Source organism: Mustelus asterias, chromosome 19 (assembly GCF_964213995.1).
Source record: "Mustelus asterias chromosome 19, sMusAst1.hap1.1, whole genome shotgun sequence".
In the NCBI taxonomy this organism is placed as follows: Eukaryota; Metazoa; Chordata; class Chondrichthyes; order Carcharhiniformes; family Triakidae; genus Mustelus; species Mustelus asterias.
Genome location: NC_135819.1, coordinates 13,164,761 through 13,185,748, shown reverse-complemented (window position 1 = coordinate 13,185,748; position 20,988 = coordinate 13,164,761). Strand labels below are relative to the sequence as shown.

Sequence of the window (20,988 nt, the reverse complement as noted above, 5' to 3'; positions counted from 1 at the left end):
CCATACAAACCAGGGGGCAGTTCTGGCCCCTTTTTAGTCTGAAGCTTTTTAACCATCAGAACCACCAAGCAGCGCCATTCTCCAGGCAGCATTGGCAAGAACATTGGCTTTGCCCCTTTTTAAGTATAATCCAACACATAAAAAGTCACGTATTATGCAGCCAATTAAGTGAATATGCAAAGCTTACTCTATTTTCCTTTCCCCAGTGGGAGAAAGAGAGAGTAGGAGAGATCAGGTGTGGAACCAGAGTTTACACCAGGGCTTCTGTGGGTGTATGCGTGTGTGAGGACAGAAGACAGCTTTCATTCAAGCATTTAAAACAACAGCGCTCCTGCTTTGAACAGGAGATCTCAAAGAGGATTACAGACTCCAGAATCTTGGACTCAGACAGACACCCTCAGATTAGGGGAGAATACATCAGGACTACCACTTCAGGTAAGCAAATAAACGGACTCAGTTTAACATAGTTACCCTGTTCTCCCAGCGACTGCTATTTATCGATGCAATAGTGATACTCAATTTTCTATTACTTTTTGAAGCTTAATTATATCCATACAATTTCAATATCATGACTTGATTGAGATTTGTGTGCGTGCGTGCAGTTTATTGATAAAAGATTTGCCCTCCGAGATGGCATATTTAACTCTATAACGTTCATTTCAATTTAAAAATAAAACCCAACAAAGCGGTTTTGTAGTCTGGGGGCACAGATCAGCTAGATAGTCAATATCTTTTCCCAAAGGTAGGGGAGTCTAAAACTAGAGGGCATAGGTTTAAGGTGAGAGGGGAGAGACACTAAAAGTGTCCGGAGGGGCAGTTTTTTCACACAGAGGGTGGTGAGTGTCTGGAACAAGCTGCCAGAGGTAGTAGTAGAGGCGGGTGCAATTTTGTCTTTTAAAAAGCATTTAGACAGTTACATGAGTACGATGGGAAAAGAGGGATATGGGCCAGATGCGGGAAATTGGGATTAGCTTAAGGGTTTTTTAAAAAAGGGACAAGTTGGGCCGAAGGGCCTGTTTCCATGCTGTAAACCTCTATGACTCTATTTGAAGTACATTCGGAAACAGTAGCTGTGCATTAGGTTGAAGAATAATTATTTGATTTCCAACCTCCTGACATAGCAGGTGGGTGAAAATTAAAAGTGGGAACAAAAGCAGAAAATATGTGACCGTGCATTCATCTAACCTCAGATTAAATTATATCAAAAAATTTTTAAATGAGAAGTAAACCTTTACAATACCCCTCTATAGAATTCTAAATTATATATAATAAGAAACAGCGGATTATGGTGGCACAATGGTTAGCACCGCCGCCTCACAGCGCCGGGGACCCGGGTTCGATTCCCGGCTTAGGTCACTGGCTGCGTGGAGTTTGGACATTCAACCCCGTGGGTTTCCTCCGGGTGCTCCGGTTTCCTCCCACAGTCCAAAGGTGTGCGGGTTAGGTGGATTGGCCGTGCTAAATTGTGACGGGGTCTAGCTAGGGTATGAATGCATGGGGATAGGGCCTGGGTGGGATTGTGGTTTGTGCAGACTCGATGGGCTGAATGGCCTCCGTCTGCAACTATGATACTATGATTCTGTGATACTGCCAGCATCAAAATATCTGTATTTACATTGTCTAATCAGCTTGAAAATTCAGTTAAAAAAATTATTTCAAACTCGATATATATATATATATAAAATTGACTATATTCTTTGCAACTTCAGTCTACATTATGTGACATTCCCACTGCTATCATTTCACTTCTGCCCTAAATCCACATTTGTAGGCATGCCAACACGAAGCAAAATGACAATTCATTTAAATTCTATTATCATTAATCTTCATCCTATTTCTGTAAAAATGGTTGCTCTTAATCATTCTCTGAACGAGAGAGAGAGAGAGCACAGACATTTCACCAAACCAGACAGCTCCAGCCTTACAGGTATCGATGTATTTCTAATAATCAAAATATATTGTGGCGTTTTTCTTTTAAAAATTGAAACAACTTAAACTAATAAGCCATAAGCAATACCTTTTGTTAAAAATTCAAACATTTTTACCATCTTCAAGTCCAGTGTCATGGAATATATTTTGAAAAGAAAAAGGCTGTTTTTTTTGCTTTAAAAAGCCGCATTTATAAAGAACAAAGAAAATTACAGCACAGGAACAGGCCCTTCGGCCCTCCAAGCCTGCACCGACCATGCTGCCCGTCTGAACTAAAACCCCCTACCCTTCCGGGTACCATATCCCTCTATTAGAGTCATAGAGGTTTACAGCATGGAAACAGGCCCTTTGGCCCAACTTGTCCATGCCGCCCTTTTTTTGTTAAAACCCTTAAGCTAATCCCAATTGTCCACATTTGACCCATATCCCTCTATACCCATCGTACCCATGTAACTGTCTAAATGCTTTTTAAAAGACAAAATTGTACCCGCCTCTACTACTACCTCTGGCAGCTCGTTCCAGACACTAACCACCCTCTGTGTGAAAAAAACTGCCCCTCTGGACACTTTTGTATCTCTCCCCTCTCATCTTAAACCTATGCCCTCTAGTTTTAGACTCCCCTACCTTTGGGAAAAGAAAGTGACAATCTAACTGATCTATGCCCCTCATTATTTTATAGACCTCTATAAGATCACCCCTAAGTCTCTTACGCTCCAGAGAAAAAAGTCCCAGTCTCTCCAGCCTCTCCTTATAACTCAAACCATCAAGTCCCGGTAGCATCCTAGTAAATCTTTTCTGCACACTTTCTAGTTTAATAATATCCTTTCTATAATAGGGTGACCAGAACTGTACACAGTATTCCAAGTGTGGCCTTACCAATGTCTTGTACAACTTCAACAAGACGTTCCAACTCCTATTCCCATCCTATTCATGTATTTGTCAAGACGCCCCTTAAAAGTCACTATCCTATCTGCTTCCACTACCTCCCCCGGCAGCGAGTTCCAGGCACCCACCACCCTATGTGTAAAAACCTTGCCTCGTACATCTCCTTTAAACCTTGCCCCTTACACCTTAAACCTATGCCCCCTAGTAATTGACTCTTCTACCCTAGGAAAAAGCTTCTGACTATCCACTCTGTCCATAAAGCACCTTCCATGACTACCAGACTTCTCAAAGTGCTTTAGAACCAAATGAAGTATTTTGGCAGCGGCAGGGACCCGGGTTCGATTCCCGGCCTCGGGTCACTGTCTGTGCGGAGTCTGCACGTTCTCCCCGTGTCTGCGTGGGTTTCCTCCGGGTGCTCCGGTTTTCTCCCACATTCCAAAAAGTGTAGCCACTGTTGTAATTTCGGAAGCCAATTTGTGTTCCTACAAACAGCAATGCAATAATGACCAGCTGTTGTGGTCGGTGCAGCCTCGATGGGCCGAATGGTCTCCTTCAGTACTGTAGGGATTCTATGATTTAATTGGTTTTAGCGTGATGTTGATTGGCCAGGATAATTTCCCTGCTCTTTGAAATACTGGATGGAATCTTGAAAGTCCGCCTGAGAGGGCAGACAGGGCCCTTGGTTTAATCCCTCATCTGAAAGATGGCACCTCCAACAGTGCAGCACCCCGCAGTGAAGTGTCAGCTATGATTTCTGTGCTCAGGTTCTGGAGTGGGATTTAAACCCACACCAGTCTGTCTCGAGGTGCGCGAGTGCGGCGAACTTAGCCACAGCTGATATACTATTTATTGTTCCCATCCTAAATGCATTTTTCACTGATAAAGAGTATTATTTAAGCTACAGTTTCATGGATGTTTCGTTCTAGTTCCTCAAAACTTTAGAAAGTTTAGTTGGGGGCGGCACGGCGATACAGTGGTTAGCACTGCTGCCTCACAGCGCCAGGGACCCAGGTTCGATTCCTGGCCTTGGGTCACTGTCTGTGTGGAGTTTGCACGTTCTCCCCGTGTCTGCGTGGGTTTCCTCCCACAGTCTGAAAGAAGTCCTGGTTATGTGCATTGGCCATGCTAAAATTCTGCCTCAGTTTGTTCTGATTTGATTTATTATTGTCACATGTATTAGTATACAGTGAAAAGTATTGTTTCTTGCGCGCTATACAGACAAAGCATACCGTTCATAGAGAAGGAAAGGAGAGAGTGAAGAATGTAGTGTCACAGTCATAGCTAGGGTGTAGAGAAAGCTCAACGTAATGCAAAGTAGAGCCACTCAAACGTCTGATGGCAGCAGGGAAAAAGCTGTTCTTGAGTCGGTTGGTACGTGTCCTTAGACTTTTGTATCTTTTTCTCGACGAGGCAGCGGGAAGTGTAGACAGAGTCAATGGATGGGAGGCTGGTTTGCATGATGGACTGGGCTTCGTTCATGACCCTTTGTAGTTCCTTGCGGACTTGGTCAGAGCAGGAGCCCCATACCAAGCTGTGATACAACCAGAAAGAACGCTTTCTATGGTGCATCTGTAAAAGTTAGTGAGAGTGGTAGCTGACTTGCCAGATTTCCTTAGTCTTCTGAGAAAGTTGGTGGGCTTTCTGAATTATAGTGTCGGCATGAAGGGACCAGGACAGGTTGTTGGAGATCTGGACACCTAAAAACGTGAAGCTCTCGACCATTTCTACTTCATCCCCATTGATGTAGACTGGGGCATGTTCTCCACTAGGCTTCCTGAAGTCGATAACTATCTCCTCAGTTTACCCGAACAGGCACCGGAGTGTGGCCACTCGGGGATTTTCACAGTAACTTCATTGCAGTGTTAATGTAAGCCTACTTGTGTTTGATAAGTAAACTTTAGGATTCTGTAATCTTTCATTGAGTGAATGATTAATTATTAAGCATTAAAGTCCTTAATTTTGAGTCTGTTTGCTTCTCTCTCAAACATTGAGAATTTGTGCTTACTTTGACAACAACTCTCAACAATTGAAATGTGCCCGATATCTTGTTTAAAGTAAGGAAATGCTAAGGTAGGTTTTTCAAACCAACTGGGTTGCCATTGAATATATTACGAGAAGATAACTTGTATGAATAGGATGTGCTGTATCTTGTAATTGGGAGAGAAAGTAAGTGTAATTTCATTACTCTCCAGTCTAGGATATAATACAATCAAAATGTTATTACAGAATAGGCTTGAGGGACTAAAAGGCCAACTCTGTATTTGACATTGCTTGGGGAATTGCATCCAGGGTGTATAATTGGGCCATACCGATTAAAGAAAGATAAAGCACAAAAAGATTAAGAACTCAAGAATTTCAGCCATTTAGGATTGAGATGAAGACAAATTCTTCACTTATTGGGTTGCAAATCTTCGGAATTCCCTACCCCGGAGAGCCGTGGCTGATCAGCTTTGAGTGCATTTAACCGATATGGGGTACAAAGGGAATTAAGGGATAAGGAGGTAGTGTGGGAAGATGGAGTTGAGGTAGAAGATCTTTTTATTCATTCGTGGGACATGGGTGCCATTGGCTGGCCAATATTTGTTGCCCATCCCTAGTTGCCCAGGGCAGTTGAGAGTCAACCACATTGCTGTGGCTCTGGAGTCACATGTAGGCCAGACCAGGTAAGGACGGCAGATTTCCTTCCCTAAAGGAAGTTAGTGAACCAGGTGGGTTTTTCCGACAATTGACAATGGTCATCAGTAGATTCTTAATTCCAGTCATTTTTTAAATTGAATTCAAATTCCACCATCTGGCGTGGCGGGATTCGAACCCGGGTCCCCAGAACATTAGCTGAGTTTCTGGATTAATAGTCTGGCGATAATACCACTAGGCCATTGCACGCCCCATCTTGTTAAATGATACAGCACCTCAAAGGGCACAACCATCCACCCCTACTCCCGTTTGTATGTTCTTAATGAAGTATTTGGCCCATCGTGCCGGTACTTTGAAAGAGGCATCCAATTAGTTAAACTCCCCCGCTCTTTCTTCACAGCTATGCAAATACTTCTCCTCAAGGTATTGATTCAATTCCCCTTTTGAAATTCACTCCTGAATCTGTTTCCGTGACCTTTTCAGTCAGAAAATCAGCAAGAACTGGGCTTGGTTGCTGGTCCATGGGAAACAAACTCATATCAGCATGGTCATAGAATCCTACAGTGCAGGAGGAGGCCATTCGGTCCATCGAGTCTGCACTGACCCAGGCCCCATCCCCATAACCCCATGCATTTACCCTAGCCAGTCCCCCTGACACCAAGGGGCAATTTAGCATGGCTAATCCACCTAACCTGCCCAATTTTGGACTGTGGGAGGAAACCGGAGCACCCGGAGGAAACTCACACAGACACGGCGGGGGGGGACGACACATGCAAACTCCACACAGACAGTGACCCAAGTCGGGAATCGAACCCGGGTCCCTGGCGCTGTGAGGCAGCAGTGCTAACCACTGTGCCACCATAACATTTCTTTTGGGAAAATCCAGAATGGACACAAAGTAGGATTGTGGTTTGAATCAGAGAAGCAACCATGGTGGGATTTTATGTCCCAAATAGGATAGAAACAAGTAAATCAAGAATGCAAACTTCAAGTGAAAAGTTACACAGGATAGCACAGATTCAAAATGGCACAAGGGAAATTTAGGAATGTTTCCAAGAAGTATTTCTTCACTTAAAGGGGGAAAATACTTTGAATTAATCAGGAAAATATTCAAACAAATCTTGGGATCTTAAGAGATTGGGAAAGTAGATTCTTTGCCGAGGAATTAGAATGAGCAGGATGAACTTTCTGATCCTCATCTCTCTTATTCACTCGCAATAAATCCCTAATCTTTCCCCAGTCGGTGGGGAAATTGCCCTTAATTAAAGCATTCACTCCGTGGCTACCTGACTCCAACATTAACAAACTATCCCGTAATCTTGTGAGGGGAAAGTAATTGTTAAGTGGTTGCTCCCGCTCTGTGAACTTGTGTAGATACTGAATGCGGATAGATCTCATGCCAAACCCAACAGCTCATTAACAAACACTGCCCACGCATACACCTTCAAGGGGATTAAGTGGAGGGAGTTACTAAGGGTAGCCACCACCTTTGGAACTATATCCCTGCCCGAGTCACCAGCTCAGGGGAGAATGAGGAAAGGAAACTGGGAAAGGAAAGTCTGTCTCAAGAACACAACAAATCACAGGGCTGAACTCTTTAATGCATAACAGCTCACCTCATGAAGGGTGTTTTCTAACTAGTCCCCTAGGGGAGGTGATGGCCTAGTGGTATTAACACTAGACTATTAATCCAGAAACTCAGCTAATGTTCTGGGGACCCGGGTTCGAATCTCGCCGCGGCAGATGGTGGAATTTGAATTCAATAAAAAATATCTGGAACTAAGAATCTACTGATGACCATGAAACCATTGTCGATTGTTGTAAAAACGCATCTGGTTCACTAATGCCCTTTAGGGAAGGAAATCTGCCATCTTTACCCAGTCTGGCCTACTTGTGACTCCAGAGCCACAGCAATGTGGTTGATTCTCAACTGCCCTCGGGCAACTAGGGATGGGCAATAAATGCTAGGCAGCCAGTGACGCCCATGCCCCACTAATGAGTAAAAAAATACATCATGCTGCCAAGCCCCAAACCTTATATTTCTAATGATTATGGTTTACTGGGTTTATCATGGAGTCTTGTATCCCATTCTAGCTATGGAGTATGGGCGGCACAGTGGTTAGCACTGCTGCCTCACAGTGCCAGGGACCCGGGTTCGATTCCTGGCTTGGATCACTGTCTGTGCGGAGTTTGCACGTTCTCCCCGTGTCTGCGTGGGTTTCCTCCGGGTGCTGCGGTTTTCTCCCACAGTCCAAAGATGTGCGGGTTAGGTGGATTGGCCGTGCTAAATTGACCCTTAGTGTCAGGGGGACGAGCTAAAGTAAAGTAAAGTTTACTCATTAGTCACAAGCAAGGCTGACATTAACACTGCAATGAAGTTACTATGAAATTCCCCTCGTCGCCACACTCCGGCGCCTGTTCGGGTCACTGCACCCTAACCAGCACGTGTTTCAGACTGTGGGAGGAAACCGGAGCACCCGGAGGAAACCCGGGGTAAATGCATGGGGTTCCGGGGATAGGGCCTGGGTGGGATCGAGGTCGGTGCAGACTCAATGGGCCAAATGGCCTCTTTCTGCTCTGTTGTCTATGATCAAAGCATGTAGTGTTATTAGCTGTGCACTGGTGTACCTTAATTTACATGGTAATATTAAAGGTGAAGTATGCAACCGAAATTAAAATGACTTTTAATTTTAAGGTTAAAAATGACTCACCAATCTAACAGAATTATTTATAAGTGGAGCAATGGGTCAAAATAGAAGCAGGAGGAGGCCATTCGGCCCTTCGAGCCCGCTCCGCCCTTCATTTTGATCATGGCTGATCATTGAATTCAATATCCTGATCCTTGCCCCTTGCCCCCCCCAAGATATCCTTCAATCCCTTTAGCCCCAAGAGCTATCTCTAATTTCTTCTTGAAGTCACACAGCGCTTCGCCTATTTCGCACCTTACAGTGAAGCAATTGCTGCATCAGGAAGTAGCGTATTATACCGAATCCACTGGGATCGGGCAAGTCTTTTTTCCATATCGTTACACCAACATTATGCCCGTAAATAAAAAAACAGTCGTGTTTGTGCAGTTCAAATCGGATCAGAATACCCCTGTGATTAAAGCAGTTATGTGCCACTAAACCAAACCTAAAATTCAAAGCAACTCCTCCAATTAAATGGGACTCGTGTTGGAGACAAATAAGAAGCGATGACAAATATTTTTCTGTGTTTGCCGATACTGAGAGAATAATGGTGCACTCCTGTCACACGTAATATTTACTCAATCCCATCCTGACAAAAAGGTGCAGGGTTTGATTTTGGTTTGATTTATTATTGTCACATGTATTGGGATACAGTGAAAAGTAGTGTTTCTTGCGCGCTATACAGACAAAGCATCCCGTTCATAGAGAAGGAAAGGAGAGAGGCGGCACGGTAGCACAGTGGTTAGCACTGCTGCTTCACAGCTCCAGGGTCCCGGGTTCGATTCCCAGCTCGGGTCACTGTCTGTGTGGAGTTTGCACATTCTCCTCGTGTCTGCGTGGGTTTCCTCCGGGTGCTCCAGTTTCCTCCCACAGTCCAAAGATGTGTGGGTTAGGTTGATTGGCCAGGTTAAAAAAATTGCCCCTTAGAGTCCTGGGATGTGTAGGTTAGAGGGATTAGCGGGTAAAATATGTGGGGGTAGGGCCTGGGTGGGATTGTGGTCGGTGCAGACTCGATGGGCCAAATGGCCTCCTTCTGCACTGTAGGGTTTCTATGAGATCTTCTATGAGAGTGCAGAATGTAGTGTTACAGTCATAGCTAGGGTGTAGAGAAAGATCAACTTAGTGCGAGGTAGGTCCATTCAAAAGTCTGACGGCAGCAGGGAAAAAGCTGTTCTTGAGCCGGTTGGTACGTGACCTCAGATTTTTGTATCTTTTTCCCGACAGAAGAAGGTGGAAGAGAGAATGTCCGGGGTGCGTGGGGTCCTTGATTATGCTGGCTGCTTTGCCGAGGCAGCGGGAAGTGTAGACAGAGTCAATGGATGGGAGGCTGGTTTGTGTGATGGATTGGGCTACGTTCACGACCTTTTGTAGTTCCTTGGTGTCTTGGGCAGAGCAGGAGCCATACCAAGCTGTGATACATCCAGAAAGAATGCCTTCTATGGTGCATCTGTAAATGTTGGTGAGAGTCGTAGCTGACATACCAAATTGCTTTAGTCTTCTGAGAAAGTAGAGGCGTTGGTGGACTTTCTTAACTATCGTGTCAGCATGGGGGGACCAGGACAGGTTGTTGGTGATCTGGACACCTAAAAACTTGAAACTTGAAGGGTTGTTCCTTGCCATGAAGAATCTGACTCTTCATTTTGTTATTTATCTATCAGGAAATAAAATCAGAAAATTAACTACTTACAGAACACAGTGTATTTTGTTTGAAGGGTGAATACCCTATTTACCAGTCAAATTAAATCATAAGCTTCCCAACAAAGCTAATGTGGTGATTGTCCTTTTAAGGACCACCCAGCAGGAGCGAGTCACCTTACTTGAGGGGCCAGTCGGGACCGAGAGTCGGCAATCACCCCAGAGGGTGAAGCTCTCTCTTAGGCAGAAGACAGTATGAAGGCATAGAATCCCTACAGTGCAGAAGGAGGCCATTCGGCTCATCGAGTCTGCACCGACCACAATCCCACCCAGGCCCCCCCCCCCCCCACAACCCTATACATTTACCCTAGCTAGTCCCCCTGACACTAAGGAGCAATTTAGCCTGGTCAATCCACCTAACCCGCACATCTTTCGGACTGTGGGAGGAAACTGGAGCACCCGGAGGAAACCCACACAGACACGGGGAGAATGTGCAGACTCTGCACAGACAATGACCCAAGGCCGGATTTGAAACTGGGTCTCTGGCGCTGTGAGGCAGCAGTGCTAACCACTGTGCCATCCATGTAGGGATTGGGGCAGCCAGACTTTGCACAGCTTTTCCTTGTTAATAAATACGCTTTGTGTTCCCAATGAAGGCTGTAGCGAGCATCATTAATGGTAACGCCATGAGAAATAAGGGCAGGAGATGGCCATTTGGCCCCTCAAACCTCTTCTGTCATTCAGTAAGTTCAGGGCTGATCTGATTTTGCATTAACTTCACTTTCCCGCCTGCCTCCCATAACCCCTTATCAAAATTCTGCCTAACCCGCCCCTGAATACATTCAGTGCCCCTGCTCCCTCTGGTCAGAGAGTTCCAAGATTAATGAGAGAAGAGATTCCTGTTCATCGTTCCTTAAATAGGAGAACCAGGGGACACAGTCTGAGGATTCAGGGTAGACCATTTAGGACGGAGATGAGGAGACATTTCTTCACCCAAGGAGTGGTGAGCCTGTGGAATTCATTACCACAGGAAATAGTTGATGCCAAAACATTGAATGTATTCAAGAGGCGGCTGGATATAGCACTTGGGGCGAATGGGATCAAAGGTTAAGGGGTAGCACAGTGGTTAACACTGCTGCCTCACAGTGCCAGGGACCCGGGTTCGATTCCCGGCTTGGGTCACTGTCTGTGTGGAGTTTCCACATTCTCCCCGTGTCTGCGTGGGTTTCCTCCGGGTGCTCTGGTTTCCTCCCACACTCCAAAGATGTGCGGGTTAGGTTGATTGGCCATGCCGAATTGATCCTAATTTCAGGGGGATTAGCAGGATAAATACATGCGGTTTCGAGGATAGGGCCTACATGGGATTGTGGTCGGAGCAGACTCGAAGGGCCAAATGGCCTCCTTCTGCGCTATAGGATTCTATGATTCTATGGTCATGGGGAGAAAGCAGGGTTAGGCTATTGAGTTGGATGATCAGCCATGATTGTGATGATTGTCGGAGCAGGCCTCGAGGGCTGAATGGCCTCCTCCTGCTCCTATCTTCTATGTTTCTATATCTACAACCTATTTTGAAACTGCCCTAACATTTGACCAGGATTTCCCTGTCCCACCACCAGTAGGTATCGCCCTGGAGGAACCTGGAGAACTGTTCCAGCTCTCCAAATTCTTCCTGTCCTGCTTATAACGATAGCCACCGGTGTCGGAGCCTAAAGGTCCCACTCTAGGCACTGCACCCAGTAAGATATGGGTCACAATTGACAAACACTGAATAGTGCGTTATTTGCTTAATAATACAAACCGTGCTTTGTAATTCAACCAAAGTTTGTTCACAATCAGGTGTTTGGATAAGCTAATCTGCTGTTTCCATTTCCACTGCTTTTAATCAATCTCATATTTTGCTCATTTTTAAAGAAACATTTATGTTAAAGGAACATCCTCACAGCCAATAAAGTATTTTTGAAATGTGGTGTTTGCCTCCTCCCACAAGCAGCAGAGATATGGCTAGAGAGATCCTACAAACAGCAGAGATATGGCCAGAGAGATCCTACAAACAGCAGAGATATGGCCAGAGAGATCCTACAAATAACAGAGATATGGCCAGAGAGATCCTACAAACAGCAGAGATATGGCCAGAGAGATCCTACAATTAACAGAGATATGGCCAGAGAGATCCTACAAACAGCAGAGATATGGCCAGAGAGATCCTACAAATAACAGAGATATGGCCAGAGAGATCCAACAAATAACAGAGATATGGCCAGAGAGATCCTACAAACAGCAGAGATATGGCCAGAGAGATCCTACAAATAACAGAGATATGGCCAGAGAGATCCGACAAACAGCAAAGATATGGCCAGAGATCCTACAAACAGCAGAGATATGGCCAGAGAGATCCTACAAATAACAGAGATATGGCCAGAGAGATCCTACAAACAGCAGAGATATGGCCAGAGAGATCCTACAAATAACAGAGATATGGCCAGAGAGATCCAACAAATAACAGAGATATGGCCAGAGAGATCCTACAAACAGCAGAGATATGGCCAGAGAGATCCGACAAATAACAGAGATATGGCCAGAGAGATCCTACAAACAGCAAAGATATGGCCAGAGATTCTACAAACAGCAGAGATATGGCCAGAAAGATCCTATAAACAGCAGAGATATGGCCAGAGAGATCCGACAAATGACAGAGATATGGCCAGAGAGATCCTACAAATAGCAGAGATGGCCAGAGCGATCCTACTAACAGCAGAGATATGGCCAGAGAGATCCTACAAACAGCAAAGATATGGCCAGAGATTCTACAAGCAGTAGAGATATGGCCAGAAAGATCCTATAAACAGCAGAGATATGGCCAGAGAGATCCTACAAACAGCAGAGATATGGCCAGAGAGATCCTACAAACAGCAGAGATATGGCCAGAGAGATCCTACAAACAGCAGAGATATGGCCAGAGAGATCCTACAAACAGCAGAGATATGGCCAGAGAGATCCTACAAACAGCAGAGATATGGCCAGAGAGATCCTCCAAACAGCAGAGATATGGCCAGAGAGATCCGACAAACAGCAAAGATATGGCCAGAGAGATCCTCCAAACAGCAGAGACATGTCTAGTGAAGTCCCACAAACAGCAGTGAGATAAATGGCCAAACAATCTGTTTTAATCACTAAAATAAAAGCAAAACACTGCGGATGCTGGAATCTGAAACAAAAAAGAAAAATGCTGGAAAATCTCAGCAGGTCTGACAACATCTGTGGAGAGAGAAATAGAGCCAACATTTCGCGTCTGGATGACCCTTCGTCAGAACTGAGAGCAAAGAGAGTCAGCAGAGATTTACACATTTCCTTCAATCTGGTCTATTGCACTCGCTGCTCCCAATGCGGTCCATTGTACATCGGAGAGACCAAACGCAGATTGGGTGACCGTTTTGCCAAACACCTTCGGTCTGTCCTCAAGCAGGACCTAAATCTTCCTGTCATTTCCCACTTCACCCTGCTCTCCTGTCCACATGTTCTCCTTTACGCTTCCTGAAGTCGATGACAATCTCTTTCATTTTGCCATTCACGCATTCAGATCACTTACTGAAGACTTTCAACAGCTTCTCAGCCTTCTACAAGCTCATTCACATTCCCTTTGTCCAGTTCCACCACCCCTCTCTACCCTCATATTAGCCATGATGTGGAGATGCCGGCATTGGACTGGGGTGGGCACAGTAAGAAGTCTCACAACACCAGGTTAAAGTCCAACAGGTTTATTTGGTATCACGAGCTTTTGGAGCGCGCTGCTCCTTACTCAGGTGGGTCAAATTATATAATCAAATTATATATACAGACTCACTTGATGAAGGAGCAACGCTCCGAAAGCTCGTGCTACCAAATAAACCTGTTAGACTTTAACCTGGTGTTGTGAGACTTCTTATTGTACCCTCATAGTGTAAATCTCTGCTGACTCCCTTTCCTGGTGAACTGGTGGGGCAACAATAATCTCTCCCTCAAAGTCAACAAAATGAAGGAGATTGTCATCGACTTCAGGAAGCGCAAAGGAGAACATGCCCCTGTCTACATCAATGGGGACGAAGTAGAAAGGGTCGAGAACTTCAAGTTTTTAGGTGTCCAGATCACCAACAACCTGTCCTGGTCAGCCCCATGCCGACACTATAGTTAAGAAAGCCCACCAACGCCTCTACTTTTTCAGAAGACTAAGGAAATTTGGCATGTCAGCTACGACTCTCACCAACTTTTACAGATGTACCATAGAAAGCATTCTTTCTGGTTGTATCACAGCTTGGTATGGGCTCCTGCTCTGCCCAAGACCGCAAGGAACTTCAAAAGGTCGTGAATGTAGCCCAATCCATCACGCAAACCAGCCTCCCATCCATTGACTCAGTCTACACTTCCCGCTGTCTTGGCAAAGCATCCAGCATAATTAAGGACCCCACACACCCCGGGCATTCTCTCTTCCACCTTCTTCCGTCGGGAAAAAGATACAGAAGTCTGAGTTCACGTACCAACCGACTCAAGAACAGCTTCTTCCCTGCTGAACAACAAAGAACAAAGAACAATACAGCACAGGAACAGGCCCTTCGGCCGGAATTGAACCCGGGTCCCTGAATCTGTGAGGCAGCAGTGCTAACCACCCTGCCACCGTGCCATAATGCTATGGAGTCCCACCCAGGCCCTGTCCCTATGCATTTACCCTAGCTAGTCCCCCTGACACTAAGGGGCAATTTAGCGCGGCCAATCCACCTAACCTACACATCTTTGGATTGTGGGAGGAAACCGGACTTAACATTTACCAGGACGCTAATAGAAACTTCCTTCCTCGCCTTCAAATAGTGCTCCAGAATCTATTACAGCTACTTAGGGGGTAAAGCATCTCCTTCAAGAGGTAGCACCGCTGACGGTGTAGCATTCTTTCAACACTGCATAGGGGTATTTTCATTATTTTATACGGAATATTTGTGTTTGTTTACATATGTATGGTGGTTTTATCAGACACAAAACAAATTGTGTCTGTCTAACGCTGTTGGCAGGAGTATATCCAGTGAGGTCCCACAAATAGCAGAGACGTGTCTCATGAGGTGCCACAAACAGCAGTGAGATAAATGGCCAAGTAATCTGTCTTAATCACTAAGATAAAGGCAAAAATACTGCGGATGCTGAAATCTGAAACAAACACAGAAAAATGCTGGAAAAACTCAGCAGCATCTGTGGGGAGAGAATAGGGCCGACGTTTCGAGTCTGGATGACCCTTCATCAAAGCTGAAAGCAAAGAGAGTCAGCTTTGGTACACTCAGGGGTGTACCAAAGTGTCCCGGCCCCAGTGAATTACTTCTGACCTGTAGCCCAGTGTTAAACGAAGCAGCCACTTTCCACCCAGAGAACACAGATAAATGGTGAATTAATCAGTTATGGTGAGAAATAAAAGTGGGCTCGTGGCACCAGGAGAATATCGTCCTCTTCTGTAACGTCAGCTGAGCTTCTTGCCTGAAAGACAGTAGGTGGGATTTTCTGGCCGCTCTCAGGCAGAACCGGAAAATCTGGCCCGAGATCAACAGACCCTTGTCATGATGTCCAACCCGCTCCCCCCCCTCCCTTCCCCCCGCCGCCCTCTCCGATTCCCATGGTGGGTGGGATGGGAGAATTCCGCCCTGTATCTCCAACAGCGAAGCATTCCCTTCATACTGCACTGGAGTGTCAGGCTGGATTAGTCGCTCGAGATAGCTTGCGATCGAATGTCGATTCCACAGTGGTTAGAGATCAAAAAATGGCCCTTTTGTCACGAACCCTGCCTGTGTTTCTCTCCCGAAACCACCCAATCTAATCTCAGCCACCACTTGCTTTTTCTGCAGACGTTTTAACACTCAAAACACTCCATTTTTTAAAAAACAAAACTAATTTACTCCATTGGTTTGGGATGAGGATTTTTCTGTATCTGTGCTGGAGCCAGAGAGAGAGAGAGATGGGGCGGCGCGGCGGCAGAGTGGTTAGCACCGCTGTCTCACAGCGCCAGGGACCCGGGTTCGATACCCAGCGTGGGTCACTGCCTGTGAGGAGTTTGCACGTTCTCCCCGTGCCTGCGTGGGTTTCCTCCGGGTGCTCCGGTTTCCTCCCACAATCCAAAGATGTGCGGGTTAGGTGGATTGGCCATGCTAGATTGCCCCTTAGTGTCAGGGGGACTAGCTAGGGTAAATGCATAGGGACAGGGCCTGGGTGGGACTCCATAGCATTACGGCACGGTGGCAGGGTGGTTAGCGCTGCTGCCTCACAGATTCAGGGACCCGGGTTCAATTCCAGCCTTGGGTCACTGTGCAGAGTCTGCACGTTCTCCCCGTGTCTGCGTGGGTTTCCTCCCACAAAGATGTGCAGGTTAGGTGCATTGGCCATGCTAAATTGCCCCTTAGTGTCCCGGAATTTGTAGATTAGAGGGATTAGTGGGGTAAATATGTGGGGTTACAGGGATGGGTCCTAGGTGGGTTTGTTGTTGGTGCAGACTCGATGGGCCAAATGGCCTCCTTCTGCACTGTAGGGATTCTATGATTTTTGAGGCATTTGCTCCTAATTTTGGACACTGTTGCCTGTATTTTATGACCTCGCTCGGGCGAGGCTCGTAAAATCCCGCCCGAGGCCAACGGGGAATTCCGTCCTGCGAGCCGCGCCCGCTCCGATTCCGGGGTGGGCCGTGGCGGTAAAATTCCAGCCTGTGCCCAGAATCAGCCGGTAAATGCTCTCCTCCGCCTGGTGATTAATGAGTTTTTATCTCAACCTCCCATTTTCAGCTCGACACCAGCCACTATACTCAGTAAACCGGAGAGGGGCCTCAGCAGATGTTCGTAACAAGTCTGTCCGTGAGTGACTCCATAGATCTGGCACAGCTCGGCAGCCATCTTGATCTTAATGTCAATATGGAATTATAAGTCATTTTAAAGTCTACGCAACCATGTTACTGAAATTAAGACAGTGGTCTTGAAAAAAAGCCTTCTCTAAATAAGAAATAGGAGCAGGAGTAGGCCATTCGGCCCCTTGAGTCTGCCCCATCGCTCAATAAGATCAGGGCTGTTCTGATGTGCCTTAACTCCAGTTTGCAGGAAGCCTCAACATCGGTGTCAATTAAATCAGCCTCAAATATATTTAATGACCCAGTCGCCACTGCTTAATGGAGGAGAGATTTACAAACTTAACAACTCTCTGAGAGAAGAAATTCCTCCTCATCTTTATCCTAATGGGTGGCACAGCGGTTAGCACTGCTGCCTCAAAGCGCCAGGGACCCGGGTTTGATTCCCGGCCTTGGGTCACTGCCTGTGCGGAGTCTGCACGTTTTCCCCATGTCTGCGTGGGTTTCCTTTGGGTGCTCCGGTTTCCTCCCACAGTCCGATAGACTACTTGATTTGATTTATTATTGTCACATGTATTGGGATACATGTGACAAAAGTATTGTTTCTTGCGTGCTACACAGACAAAGCATACCGTTCATAGAGAAGGAAAGGAGAGAGTGCAGAATGTAGTGTTACAGTCACAGCTAGGGTGTAGAGAAAGATCAACTTAATGCGAGGTAGGTCCATTCATGAATAGACATCCTGGTTAGGTGAACCCAAAAGAGAAAATGCTGGAAAATCTCAGCAGGTTTGGCAGCGTCTGTGAGAGAAAAGAGCTGATGAAAAGCTTTGACAAAGGGTTGTCTGGACTCGAAACGTCAGCTTTTTTCTCTCCTTACAGATGCTGCCAGACCTGCTGAGATTTTCCAGCATTTTCTCTTTTGGATTTGATTTATTATTGTCACATGTATTAACATACAATGAAAAGTATTGTTTCTTGCGCGCTATTCCGACAAAGCATACCGTTCATAGAGAAGGAAATGAGAGGGTGCAGAATGTAGTGTTACAGTTTGGTTTCAGATTCCAGCATCTGCTGTAATTTGCTTTTATCCAGAGCTGGTTAGGGTGCATTGGCCATGCTAAATTCTCCCTCAGTGTACCCGAACAGGCGCCGGAGTGTGGCGACCAGGGGATTTTCACAGTAACTTCATTGCAGTGTTAATGTAAGCCTTACTTGTGACACTAAGAAATAAACTTAAATGGGAGATCTCTTTATTTTGAAACTGTGCCCCACTTCTAGGTTTCCCCCATGTGGGAAACATCCTCTCAACATCTGTCCTGTCAGAGCTCAGAGTCTGGTATATTTCATTACAATCGCCTCTCATTCCTCTGAGCTCCAAAGATTAAAGGCTTGATGTGATCAACCTTTCCCCATACCCTCCCAGTAATCAGCCGGGTGAAACCTCTCTGAACTGCCTTCAGTGCAAGTAGCTGGGATGACCAAAACTCATGGTACTCGAGGTACGATCTCACCACAGTCGCAAGAGTTGCAGCAAGTCCGACCCGCTTTCGTACTCCTTGCAATAAAGACCGACATCCCATTTGCAATTACTCGCTGTACCTGCAAACGGTTTTGTGATTCACGGACAAAGGGAGAAGTCTCACAACACCAGGTTAAGACTCCACTCCCCTGACGAAGGAGCAGCGCTCCGAAAGCTCGCGATTCCAAATAAACCTGTTGGCTTACTGTGTCCAACGCCGGCATCTCCACCTCATGGACAAAGACAACCAGGTCCCTGAGTATTGCAACATTTTTCACTCTCTCTCTCTTTAACTAATACTCTGCTTGACTATTCTTCCTGCCAAACCTCACAATCCCCCATGTTATACTCATCTGCCAATTTTTTGCCCACTCTATTAACCTATCTATAATCCCAGTGAAGACTATCCCACGGCTGAGAAGTTACCCTCCTCTGCTCTCCCTTCTTGAAGTTGCTGAACATTGCAGGGGTCCTATTGCATGGGCACCAACAACTCCACACTATTCATTCGTGTCACAAGTAGGCTGACATTAACACTGCAATGAAGTTACTGTGAAAATCCCCTAGCCGCCACACTCCTGTTCGGGTAACACTGAGGGAGAATTTAGCACGTCTTTCGGAGTGTGGGAGGAAACCGGAGCACCCGGAGGAAACCCACGCAGACACGGGGAGAACGTGCACAGACTGTGACCTAAGCCTGGAATCGAACCCGGGTCCCCGGCGCTGTGAGGCAGCAGCGCTAACCACTGTGCTGCTGGTATCTTGTCCCAGTGTACAGTTGGTCATTGGTGAGCGGTAGCAGAAAATACTGCCCCCAGTGCATCAGAGTTCAGCTCCATTCAGCACACATCCAACATCAATACACAGGTGCTAAAGCAGAGGGAACTGGATAGCCGTCAGAAAAATCTGAGTTGATTAATTTTCTCTCCCCACGTAGGTTCCACGTCTATATCATCCAAGACAGAGGACTGAATCAATGCAATCCTCAAGCGTGCATTGGTATAGATTAGTCTGACTTCATCCAGTTAACAAATTGCCTTCGAAATGCTGCCAATCCGCAAGCATTACATTTCTAATGATTATGGCTTCCTGGGTTTATCAGGGAGTTTTGTATCTCATTCTAGCTATGGAGTATGGGCGGCACGGTGGCACAGTGGTTAGCACTGCTGCCTCACAGCGCTGGGGACGTGGGTTCGATTCCTGGCTTGGGTCACAACCGGTGTGGAGTCTGCACATTCTCCCCATGTCTGCGTGGGTTTCCTCCGGGTGCTCCGGTTTCCTCCCACAGTCTGAAAGACGTGTGTGTTAGGTGGATTGGCCGTGCTAAATTCCCCCTCAGTGTACCCGAACAGGCACCGAAGTGTGGCGACTAGGGGAATTTCACAGTAACTTCATTGCAGTGTTAATGTAAGCTGACTTGTGACTAATAAATAAACTTTAAACTTGTATACATATTGTTGAGATCATTGTTTCCTACCTTGCAGAGGCTGAGCTTTGTGCTCTTTGAATTGTCACTGAGATCTCACTACTATTCCAGTCAAATGATTTTGCTTAAATCGGTTCCATTGGAGATTTTGCCAATAAGATTTAGATTCAAGATTTCCGTCTTCTAAATATCAATGCTTCAGTTTACTGTGGTAACCAGTCAGACAGAGAATGTGTTTCTACCACATTTTACCCAAGAGAAGATGGGTGTGTCCAACCCCAAGTATAGGGCGGCACGGTGGTTAGCACTGCCGCCTCACAGCGCCAGGGACCCGGGTTCAATTCCAGCCTCAGGTCACTGTCTGTGTGGAATTTGCACATTCTCCCTGTGTCGAGTGGGTTCCCTCCAGGTGCTCCGGTTTCCTCCCACAGTCCAGGTTAGATTGATTGGTCATGTTAACCCTAGTGTCAGGGGGATTAGCAGTGTAAATATGTGGGATTACGGGAAGGGGGCCTGGGTGGGCTTGTGATCGGTGCAGGCTTGATGGGCCGGGTGGCCTCCTTCTGCACTGTAGGGATTCTATGATTCTGTGAATGGCTTGGTAGCACCATTACTGACTAAGCTGGCTGAGTCCAGAAGGAAATATCTACCAGACTGTGCCTGCGGCAGATAGTGAGGGAGCCAACAAAAGGCAAAAATCTACTTGCCTTTAACGTCACCAATTTACCAGTCACAGACACATCTGTCCATGGCAGCACTGGTTAGAGCGACCACCACACAATCCTTACGAAGGTGAAGTCTTCACATTTCTTCATGTTGTGTGGATGTAACATCATGCTAAGATGGGACTGACTTCGGACAAACCTGGCCGCTCAGTACTGGACATCCATGAGACGCTGCAGGCCAGAAGCAGAGTTGTATCTGCGATCCCGTGCCTGGCAAGTTCGCTCACTCTACCAGTGCCATCAAGCCAGGGAGCAACCTTGGTTCAGTGGCGAGTGCAAGAGAACATTCCAGCAGCAGTGGCTAGCATGTCAAAAAAACGACTTGCCAATCCGGTGAAGCTACAATGTTGGATTACATGCATGCCAAGCGCAGCATGTGACAGACAGAGCCAATAGATTAAATCAAAGTTGACTAGTCCTGCCACATCCAGTCATGAATGATGGTGGACAGTTTTGGAGGAGGTTCCAAAAAACCAGGCTGATTCCGGGGATGGCGGAACTGATGTATGAGGAGATTGACTAGATTAAGATTGTTTTTGCTGGAGTTCAGATGAATGACCTTTGATCCCATTCGCCCCAAGTGCTATATCCAGCCGCCTCTTGAATACATCCAATGTTTTGCCATCAACTACTTCCAGTGGTAATGAATTCCACAGCTCTTTGGGTGAAGAAATGTCCCCTCACCCCTGTCTTAAATGATCTACCCTA

The 20,988-nt window shown here is 46.3% G+C and overlaps 1 protein-coding gene across 1 annotated transcript in view; it reads left to right on the top strand.

The window, feature by feature from the left end:
* The first annotated feature begins 298 nt into the window (after window positions 1–298).
* Window positions 299–20,988, top strand: part of LOC144507789 (tetraspanin-1-like) — a 48,319-nt gene continuing 27,629 nt past the window's right edge. The window contains exon 1 of the mRNA XM_078235085.1: window positions 299–435. The gene's annotated coding sequence lies outside the window, so the exon portion shown is untranslated. The remainder of the gene's footprint in view (window positions 436–20,988) is intronic.